Consider the following 11,035-nt stretch of genomic DNA (forward strand, 5'->3'; position numbering starts at 1 on the left):
TTTTTTCACTGATACATCACTCTTCTACATGGGTTCAAAGTGAAGGCAAATTGAATTTTGTGACAGTTCAGATTTCAACTCAGTATTCTGTAGTTGTAGAGAATTCATTTGCATAGCCACGTTTCACTCTCTTAATTTAACCAGATTTTACAAAAGAAGTATGGGAGCAAAATTTCCACTAACAAAACCGGGGGGGGCAGCTGAACATGATAAAGGGTAAATGACTCCGCTTAGAAAAACTGCTCTTGTGAATTTTCCAATTCCTGATATACAGCAAAGAAGCACTCTGACTAGTGAATAAATCAGGATAATAAAGTCGATAGTTGGTTTTGCAGCAGGATGCCTCAGCACTGAGTATTAGGAAAAAGTAAAACGTCACAAAACAGAGAATGGAACTGGGGAAGTAATTCCAAACTCCTGTAGTGCTAAGCAGTGATTGCCTATGGATGGGCTCCTTGGACTTGATATGCAGGCATCTGTACAGTAGCCAGCTACATTCATGGAGAATGATAGAGGATTTTCCTTCATTCTGCTGACAACGGGAGTTTCTCTTTTTAAAAAAAAAAATAATGGATGTTAAGGTAGCTGAACAGGTCTCCTCCTGTGCAAGTGATGATTTTGCTCATATTCTCAGTAGTCTTAACGGGGACTGCTGTCATTTCATAATTTTACTAAAATTAAAATCATGGAAAAATAGGTAAAAAATGTGGTTTCATAATTTAATGCCTAGATTTTCAGCCTGAAAATGGTCCAAATCCTCTCTATGAACCTGATGTCTGCACTGTCAGCTGATGCTCTATCTCTTGCTATAGAAATCCCAGTGACAGTGTTGGCAGAGCGCTCTGGGAATCACTTTTTCCTAACAGTTTTCCTTACACTTTTGTCATCTTTTTCATTCAGACACACACATGCATCTATGCCTCTAAGCACTAATTAACTGTAAGATGTTTAACTGTGCCGCAGGTCTTAAAATACAAGAGTGCTGCTGAAAAGTAATTAAATACTTAAACTCCCCTTGGTTTGAACTAAGGGATTCAATATCTAATTGCTGTTAAAAAAAAAAGTGACCTGGGCCAATAGCTGGATTGGCACTTTTGGGTTTTATAGTGATATTAGTTGCTACATGGAACATTATTTTGCAGGTTTGCCCCCTCTCTCCCAAGAATTGAAGTGGAAACATGAGATATGTTTGTGAGGAAACTGCCGAGCTCTATTTCTGGGAGAGACAGTCACAGGAAGTTATGTGGCAGCAGCATATTCAGTAATTGCATTAAACGCACTCCTGCACATATTCTAAACTAGATATCAGTAGTGACAAACTGGACAACAAACATTCCACATATTGCCAACCCATGACACATATGAAAGAGATCATAAAATGGCTGCAAAAGCCATCGAGCAAGTTTAACCAGTTCTTGTACGTAAGCACTGACAATTCGCATTCCTGTGACTCTTTAGCAGGTGCTGAGTGCATTACTGCTGAAAATACGTGAAGAACTCAAAATATTTGTACCAAGAAAGCAGCAATGTGCTGTGCTGTATTAGCACTGATGGCATAATTTATTTGTAACTCAGACATGTTTTGCCACTGGTCTTACCTTTCAAAACTAGAGATTGTTTAATGTTCACAGTAAAAATTCAGCCAAGTATACCCTCATTCATGCTAAAGAACTGTTCTCCTTTTGTGCTTATAACTGCTGCTTTCGGTATATGTTTGCAACAGTATTTTTCAATAAAAATAAATAAGGAAGGCATTGTGGACAACCATTATCATGTCTGTTCTTTCCTAGATGTATATGAAGGCACAGAACAGGAAACCAAAGCATCTGAAAATACAAAACTGACCTTCCTTACTGAAAGGAAATGTAACCACTCTAAAATGGCAAAGGCTTACGCCAGCTTATCTTCAGACTTTGGGTGCTTTTTAATTGGTATTTTCTTGAAGAATATGTCTTGTTTTTCACTTTTACTTTTTTTTTCCTTGTTCACGGCTACAAGAAAGCAAATGGACAGCTTAAAAATTGCGGTATGCAAGCCTGTGCATTTCACTATAATGATGGGAGGGAAGGACACCAAGGAATCAAGACCACAATGTCTCCCATACATTTTTTTTTTTTTTAATGAAAAGAAAAAATGCAACAACAACAACAACAAAAGCAACCGTGTATGGGTTATTCATTGGAGCAGATTTTTACAAGAGAAGGTCTCCATGAGAAGTAATAGATGCAATTTGTCAGATTGCAATAGACATTTGAAGTTTAAAATCATTCTTTTAACTCTTTCAATGCAACAGTATCTTTTAATCTACCATCTTAGAAACTGATCTGCAAGGCAGTTATAGTACAAAAATGTACATATGTATATTATTCGAAGTAATGTGTTCTTATTAAATTTTATTTCCTTTGCACTTGAAGTGGTTCTCTATTTGCTGCCAAAAAGTCTGGTTTTCATTGAGTAGAAGAGCAAGCAATATTTAGATAATTTCTGAAAGCTACAGAATGTATTGTCTCATATAGGCTATATATACATTACAATTCTACTCCTCCAGGGCAAACGAAATACATCTTACTCTTTATACAGACAAGGTGCCACAAGCCCCTTTCCAAATCCAGCAATCTTTCTCCCAAAGATCTTTTTAGCAGGTGTCTGAGTCCTACAGGAAAATTCCATATTATTTACATAGGGTCAGCTATTAGGAAGCTTCAGTTAGCGTCAGCTGTGCAAAAGAGGAATGATGAATCAGAATAGTCTTCAGACATAAAAATGATAATTAAAAAAAAGTAATTTAGTAACAACTAATTTGGAAGCAAATCATTAGGATTAGTAATGAGAAGCATACAGTATGCTCACCCTTTAAGAGAAGCTGTAAGGGGTTATCTAAAGGATCCACATTTTAGAAAATAATCTGCATTTTTATAAGCACTTCCCTAATCCATGTTTACCATACGTTCATTTGTCCACTGATGAGCATGAAGAAGGGCTTTCTTTGCAGAAGTAGGGTGATGGGTCTGAGCTCAGAGGGGAAGAAGGAGACTACAGGAGCAGCAACAGCAGCCAAAGCAGCTCTAGCCTTTTGTACCTAACCACAAAGTGGTGTGTAGCACTTTTTCTTTTCTTACTCAGGTATTACATAGCTTCAAGATGATTCGTAAGAATATTATAGAATGCTACTTTGGGCTTTCACAACTACTAATACAAGAATGCTCAGATCTGACATATTGTTTTGGCTTTGAAGCATTAATCTTCTCTTAAAGGGCAACAAGCTAATATTCTACAAGCCATTTAGCAGGCTAAAGGTATCCTGGCCTGCTTATCTAGTGTGTTGCCAGCAGATCAAAGGAGGTGACACCTCCCTTCTAGCCAGCACTGTTGATTCACACCTGGAGTGCTGGGCCCAGTTCTGAGCTCCCCAGTACAAGTGTAATATGGACATCCTGGAGCCAATTCAGCAGAGGCCACAAAGATTAAGAAGAAGCATCTGATGAGGAGAGAACTGGGATTGTTCATTCTGGAGAAGAGAAAGCTAGAGAGGATATTATCAGTGCTTATAAGTATCCAGTGGGAGCACAAAGACAACAGTCGGGCACTTGTCCGTGGTGCCCAGTGACAGGACGAGGTAGACACGCATGAACAAGCTGCCCAGGGAGGCTATGGAGATGTTTCAAATTCCAATAATTCTCCATCCTTAGAGATATCTGAAACTCAACTGGATACAGTTTCTATCAGGCTCTGAGCATAGGTACCCTCCAGCCTCAACTGTGCAGTGACTCTGCGAACATGGACAGGGAGATGGTGGGGAGCAAAGATAGCTCTCAGCAAAAATGACACAAGCAGTTATAACAAAATGACTTCATGTTAATGTTAATAGTCTGCATACTTTCATTAACCACTCCCTTGACAAAAACAGAGGACTCATTTCTTCAGCTACACTAATACAAAGACAAAATACAAGCACAGTACTGTGTATGTGCTTACAATTCCTTAACCAAGGCAAGGTAAGTAATTATCACCTGAACCATGAATAGGAAGAGGCTATCGCTTTGTAATAGTGGGTTAAAAGGCACTTTTTAACATTTATTTTCTGTAGCTTTTCTTTCTTCTTTTTTGCCTTAATGCAATGAAAGGCTATCATATTTCCTCTGGCCTTTCTTCAGCATAATTTTTTTGGAAATCTGTCACCACACTGCTACAGACACATCTGTATCATACAGCTTTCTGGGAGCTGGATGGCAATAGTTCCCCACAGGAGATGGCAGGAGGTTCTGGGCAAGTGCTTGGGACAGAGAGCAGGAGAAAGGAAAGGGAGATGATACCAGTAAACACTAACTTGTTCTGACAGATGTGGAAATTGGACACGTCCCAGGTGACTTCTGCATTTGAGGTAATACAGTGTGTAACTGGGCACTCATTCTTCTGCCTCCTACAAGAGGTTTCCTAACTTAAAACAGCTACTTCCTATGTAAGTAAATGGCTGTGATGAGAATATTTTTGCAGCAAACCAAACTTCTTTTTATAATGCCACTATAATAGAATGTCATTGAATTCTCTATTCAAAAATGAAAAAAAAAATGCAGAATGCTGTTCATACACAATGATTAAAAACATCCAAGTGCAGGCTGCAATTTTTATTGTAGGCTGAAAATTTTAAATCCATGACAGGCTATGCAAAAATGTTTCTTCAACAGGTTGTTCTCAATAAGTCTGCTGTGGGTACATTCCTGCAGAGTTGAAGCCCTCCTCCCTCACTTCATTTCTGTAGGGCTGCAAAGCTTTTCTAGAGAGAAAAGAACTGCAGCAAATATTTCTGAACACTTTGCCAATTGATACAAAAGGATCACATCATAAGGAACACAACTGATGCACCCTTGGAATGGAAAGGGGAATTTTTCCTGTGCTTGTTATAAGACAATTAGGAAGAAAACCCAAATAATAATAATTAAAAAAGATCATTCTTTCATTAAAATCTGTGGTATATAAACAATAGACAAGGAGCCTAGAAGACAAACAAAAGATTAAACATCTAAGGATCCCGTGCAAGACAAAGTTTACATCAGGGTTCAGTTACACATGCAATGCAAACACCAGCGTGTTGATGGAAATCCTGCTCCACCTAAAAAGATAACACACATACATCTCTCCAGGCTATGCTCTGCTTTCCAGGGCAAAGGACAAAGCTGTTGGTCACAGTGGGCCTGAAAATTCATACAGACCTTAATACAGAGATATTAGGGCAGGCCTTCTAAACTAGCACACCTCGTGCAACAGCACACTGACCAAAAATAAAATCACGTTTAGAAATGTATTTTGTAATGTCAACACAGATCTTCATCATGATATATGCAGTTCTAAAAATTACTTTCTGTATTGCTTTTTTTTTTCTTCATAAGAAATGAATAAAGTTGTTCTGCTAAGGCGACACAAAAGCTCACCTGAGAAAACAACAGAACTGTGTTGGGAGTCATCTGTGTATCTTCCTTACAACTCCACTCTCCTCTTTGACTTCACCTTGCTGACTTTTGATATTTTTCAAGTCATATTCAATTCTGAATCTGTCTTTGAAGCACTTTCCAAGTCCATTAAGTCTGTTATGCTTGGTCCCATCCATGTTTTATATAGAAATATCCAATATTACAAGTATATTCACTTATTGTAGGTCACTATTCTAAACATCAAGCCAGGACAGTTAGAAAACTACATTCCATTTAACATTCTTTTCAGGTGTGCCTGAAATATACAGCCAAATGAAGTAAGACTTTGAGAAACAATATAAATGAGAATTCTAAATCATTTGGTTTAGAAAATTTGATCAGACAGGGAAGACTAAGAATTGTTTCATCTTGGTGGGAAGATACCAATAAAAGTAAGTCTTTTGGTATGCAGGAAATGTTCAACAGAAATAGAGACTGTGATTATTTTTTTCTTTTCAGTAAAAGGAGGAAAAGGAGGGACCTACTCAGAAAACTCAAGTTAGATAATAATAAATAGGATCTAGGAAAATGGGCACTATACAGAAGGAGTGGAGGAAGATGTCTGCTTCTAATAGATCGAATAGCTTGGATCCTAGCGGTCAGAGTTTGGTAGGTTTGTTCTCAACACACCTGATAGCTTGGCTTCCTCCAGCCCTCTGTTCCCCAGGCACACAAGGTAGGCCCTGCTGTTCAGTGCTGGCCACACACCTCAGGGCAGCCTGAGAACACATGCTGGGGTCCAGCCCCCAAGGGTCCTTGCTGCCTGTCTGTACTGCTACCAGCACTGAAGCTGGCTAATTAGGCCACGTTTGCACAAGTTGAAGGCATAGCAGGGTGTATCTACACGAAAATGCTACAGAGCTCAATCACACAGATCATCACCGCTCTCCAACTGCCTGCCAGCATAGGTAGAGGCTGCAGCTAAGTAAGCGTGGGGTGAATGGCACTCCAAACATCAGTTCTGCCGGCTGATAAACCAAGAACTATGGTTGATGGTTGATACCAGGCACATTGAACCTCAGCCCATGGGTCACAAGCAGCCCATCCTGCGGCCATCCATGGCCTTCATGGCAGCCCTGGGAACACACCCATCTCACAGCAACAACCAAACCACCTGCTGTCTCAGCTGAAACAAAGACGTGGGGAAGGTGTAGGGCAGTGCTAGCTTCACCTCCTGCACCTGCCCCAAGAGTGTGTTACGGTGAATAAAACAAAGTGATTACCATAATAATATTTCAACTCATCTACTGGCTTCTCAAAAGAAAACAGAACCCCGAAAAAGAAAAATTGTGGGTGAAAGAAGAGTGTTCAACAAAAAGTGGTCAGAGGACTTTTTTGTCAAGACCAATAATATGACACTATGCTTAATGTACGAGGAAATTATGCCAGCTTTCAAAGACTGCAATTTGAAAAGGTACTACAAGCTGAAACGTGCTGCCAAATGTGATGTATATCAAGGAATGTTTTGTAAGGACAAAATAGTAGAACTGAAAAACAGTGTCGTCTTAACAATTTTTTAAAAGAAGGTAAAACTTAAATGCACTGTTACAAAAGTTAGTTGTGTGATAGCAAATCTGACAGCAAAAAAATCAAAGCAATATTCTGATGGTGAGTTTATTAAGCAAATGGAAAGTGTGGCAGAAGAATACCGATTAAAAAAATGGATTTTTCTAAAATCAGTTTGTCTCACCAGACTATAGACAGGCAACTTGAGGAAATAGGAAACTATCAAAGGAACTTTGGGGAGCAAAGATGCTAATTTCAAATTTTATGCTTTGCTGATAGATGAAAGTACCGATGCTACAGATCAGACTCAACTTGCCATTTTCATTAGAAATACATAATAATAACAAACATAATGTCACTGAAGAAATCTCTTCATTGGTGCTATTAAAAGACACAACCAAATCTCTCGATTTGAACAAAGCAGTAAAAAGTACATTAAAGCAATTTTCTTTAACCTCTGTCACTGTGTGGTATAACTACACATGGCACCTCAGCAACGGTTGGTAAAAAGACATAAAATGAATGGAAGATAAGGCAACTGCCACCAGCAGCTCATGTTTCGTGAACTATCACCAAAAGTTTTTGGTGAAAGCAAAAGTTTTGTGTGAAAGCTTCAAAAATGGATAATGTTGTGCAAATCATCATCAAAGCTGTGAATTTCATAAAGCCCAGGTGAATTATTCAGTGCTGATTCCAGGAGTTCCTTAAAAGTATGGATGCTGATTAATGAGGGCATCATGTACTTTTCTGAAGTGAGGTGGATAAGTCAGAGTGAAATGCTAAAATGATTTATAATTTTCAAAATGAAATTAATGCATTTATGGAATCAAAAGGAAAATCTCTGCTAGAGCATGAAGATTAAAAATGGCTCACGTATATTTGGTGGATTTAAATGAGATAAACATGTGACTGCAAGGTGAAAATCAACTTATCTGTATTATCTTTCAAACCATATCAGTACTCAAAATGAAACAAATTATGGCAAGCTCAAGTTATGGCAAACAATTTTATGCATTTTGATTATTGGCTGAACACAATCCCATGAAAAGCAAAACATACGCAGCTTAGCCTTCTGTCTTGATAAAGGAATTTGAGAATAAGTTTCAAGATCACAAAAAAAAAAAAAAAAAAATTGTTATATTTGCATCTCCATTTTCAACTGACATAAATACATTACCTGCAAATTTTCAAATGCAATGTATAGAGTTGCAGACATTCACCTAAAAAATTTAATCATATCTCTTTACTAGACTTTTATAAGCCCTCTCTTACTAGAGAGAAATAACCATTTCATGATCATGCATGATTCATGTCATCACTTCTTGGCATTACATACATTTGTGAGCAACTGTTATCAAGGATGAAGTAGAGGAAGAGCAAAATATCATCAAAATCTCTGACAAACACTTTGGGAAGTCATCAAAAATTCAACCACTTCCATCAAGCCAGACTGATGCATTGGTTTCACAAGGTTAAATATCCTACTAGATTTATGTTTTATTTGCTCTCTTAAATTTGCTTCCCCTGAACCCATTCTTTGCTAGAAGGGGCACTGAAGGAGATCCATAAGCACCACACTCGCAACTCAGGTAACCACAACAGAAAGTGCAGGTGTCCAGATTCACTTCTGCATGCTAAAAGCCCCAGGACACTTCAAGACCATAATAGGAATACCAATTACAGATAGTTAATGAGATAATTTGATGGCTGAGGGAGCTGGGCTTGTTCAGCCTGGAGAAAAGAAGGCTGCAGGGTGACCTCATTGCAGCCTTTCAATACCTAAACGGAGACTACAGACCTGAGGAGAATCAACTCTTTGAAATGGTAGATAACTGCAGGACAAGGGGAAATGGTTTTAAGTTGAGGGAGGGGAGATTTAGGTTGGATGTCAGGTGGAAATTCTTCACAGAGAGAGTGGTGAGGTGCTGGAACAGGCTGCCCAGAGAGGCTGTGGATGCCCCATCCCTGGAAGTGTTCAAGGCCGGATTGGATGGGGCCCTGGGCAGCCTGGTCTAGAATTAAATGGGGAGGTTGGTGGTCCTGCATGTCGCTGGGGGGTTGGAGATTCATGATCCTTGAGGTCCCTTCCAACCCTTGCCCATTCTGTGATTCTGTTGATTCCATGACTGATTCTTCAGAAGTGCCTACAATGTAGAATATTCACATTTCCAAAAATCATTTTGTATATTATTTTCCTTCTTTTCTCCTCATCCCAGTTTTCTACTTGTTTAAGAATGTGAATATATTCATTAAATTACTCCATGTTTTGCAACTTCACAGTTTTCTGGATAATACCTCAAGATAGTACAGTATAAGTGTTTTAATAAAGGCATCCTAGATTAGAATTCTTTATTCCAAAAGGAACTACAGTGTTTTCCCAAAACAGAAGAAACACAGAAGCAATCCTGCTTTGTAAAAGAGAAAGCAAAAGGGGAGGAGATAAGTTGAACCTCCCAGACACCCTGCACCTACTTCCTTCTGCCTCTCTGCAACACCCAGCTTCTAACTTGCCCAGTCTGCAGCATGTCAGACATACCCATGGAAGGATAAACCAGAAGCATGTAAGGAAAAGGTAAGGAATAATAAAATATTCTGTAGAAAGCACTGATATCCCTCTTCTCCAGAGATGTGTTTTTGCCACTGAACCAATTGATCTATGCTCTTTCTTTCCTTCCTACTATTCCTGACCTCAGACTTCTGTTAGAAGTTTATGAACTGATTTTAAATTTTTTGTTTGTTTTGTTTTTGTTCTTTAATTTAGAAGAGTAATTCAGACGAATTTTAGATGTTGTGGTTTCCTGCTTGAGCAAAATACACTTACTGGACAACTGTAGAAAGAAAACTGCAGAAGAGAAGTTACAGTAAGTACATGCATATTGGAATATCTTATGAAGAACTGATGGCTTAGTCTGATACCATTTCATGTTTCTGATGCATTTGTTTTGTACATTAAGTGATCTATAATCTACTGAAATAAACTCTTCCAGATCTTCTGTTAAATTTTTGCACATGAAAACTAGCTTTAGGAGATTACGCTGAATTAATCCCAGGGAAAATGTCCTCAAAGAAGGTATTCTGCAGCAATAATATTGAAGAGTGACACTGTGCTGGAAAAAGGTGTCTTTAAAATATTTTAGTGAGTCAGAATCATTAACTAGCCAGTAACATGAAATCTAGAAACACTGCATCAAAACCGGGAAATGAAGGTATCCCATTCTAGAGCTTTCTTTCATTAGGGGTTATTCCAAACTCTAAAACATAGAGTGACTATTAAAAAGGACATAAACCTATTTGTTTCAATGTTAGGCATGCACCATGCCTCCATTACCAACTTTAAGTTTGGTGGAATTCAAAATCATACTTTTATAATTGTAAGGAACTAATGGCTGGACACAACAATACTGCTGGGCTGAATACAGTCTCCGAGTTGGAGAAGTACTTTGGTTTCAGTTTCATTTCTCAGCTTTCAGACACTCTGGGTGGAGTTCCTACTATATATGATAGCAAGCTTCATTTGGACATAGAAACTGAGTTCATCTTCATCTGCACTCCTAAATTCAATGTCATTTTGAAGAACTAGAAACTAGTTTTCCTTCTTTTCCTGAGAACAAAGGGAAGAGCCCCTTAAGAGCAAAGACAACTGCAGGTTTCCCCAGCCTGCTCCCCACTTTTCCTTCTGCCCTGACAGTTCATTAGTTAAATCAGGAGACCAAAGCTATGAAAACAACAATATTCCAGCACAAGCTGTAATAAACCGTAACATAAAACTTCTTATTAAAGTATATGATTTAGGAAATCATATAATAGATTGAAGAACAAATTTTGCTAGAATGGTAGAAAATAAAATTTCTTCACTAGAAAAGTATTTAGGAAGTTATTTTTCTTAAGAACAATCCACTACCAACAAGAGAAGTACATGGAGTGGAATATTACCACCAGTGCAATGACTGTACCTGACTGTAATTTCATAAAAAACTAAATATTTCAGAAAAAAAAATTATAACTGAAAGTATAAAGTAAAATCGGTCACTTTTTTTTCCCTTCCCTTCCCTTCCCTTCCC

At 38.2% G+C, this 11,035-nt stretch overlaps 1 protein-coding gene across 1 annotated transcript in view; it reads left to right on the forward strand.

Moving 5' to 3' along the window:
- The first annotated feature begins 9,440 nt into the window (after positions 1 to 9,440).
- Positions 9,441 to 11,035, forward strand: part of SAMD9L (sterile alpha motif domain containing 9 like) — a 9,512-nt gene continuing 7,917 nt past the window's right edge. The window contains exons 1-2 of the mRNA XM_042817447.1: positions 9,441 to 9,546; positions 9,736 to 9,835. The gene's annotated coding sequence lies outside the window, so the exon portion shown is untranslated. The remainder of the gene's footprint in view (positions 9,547 to 9,735; positions 9,836 to 11,035) is intronic.

This window comes from Centrocercus urophasianus, unplaced genomic scaffold (assembly GCF_019232065.1).
Source record: "Centrocercus urophasianus isolate 14NV4802_14NV808 unplaced genomic scaffold, USGS_Curo_1.0 seq_16, whole genome shotgun sequence".
NCBI classification, from domain to species: Eukaryota; Metazoa; Chordata; class Aves; order Galliformes; family Phasianidae; genus Centrocercus; species Centrocercus urophasianus.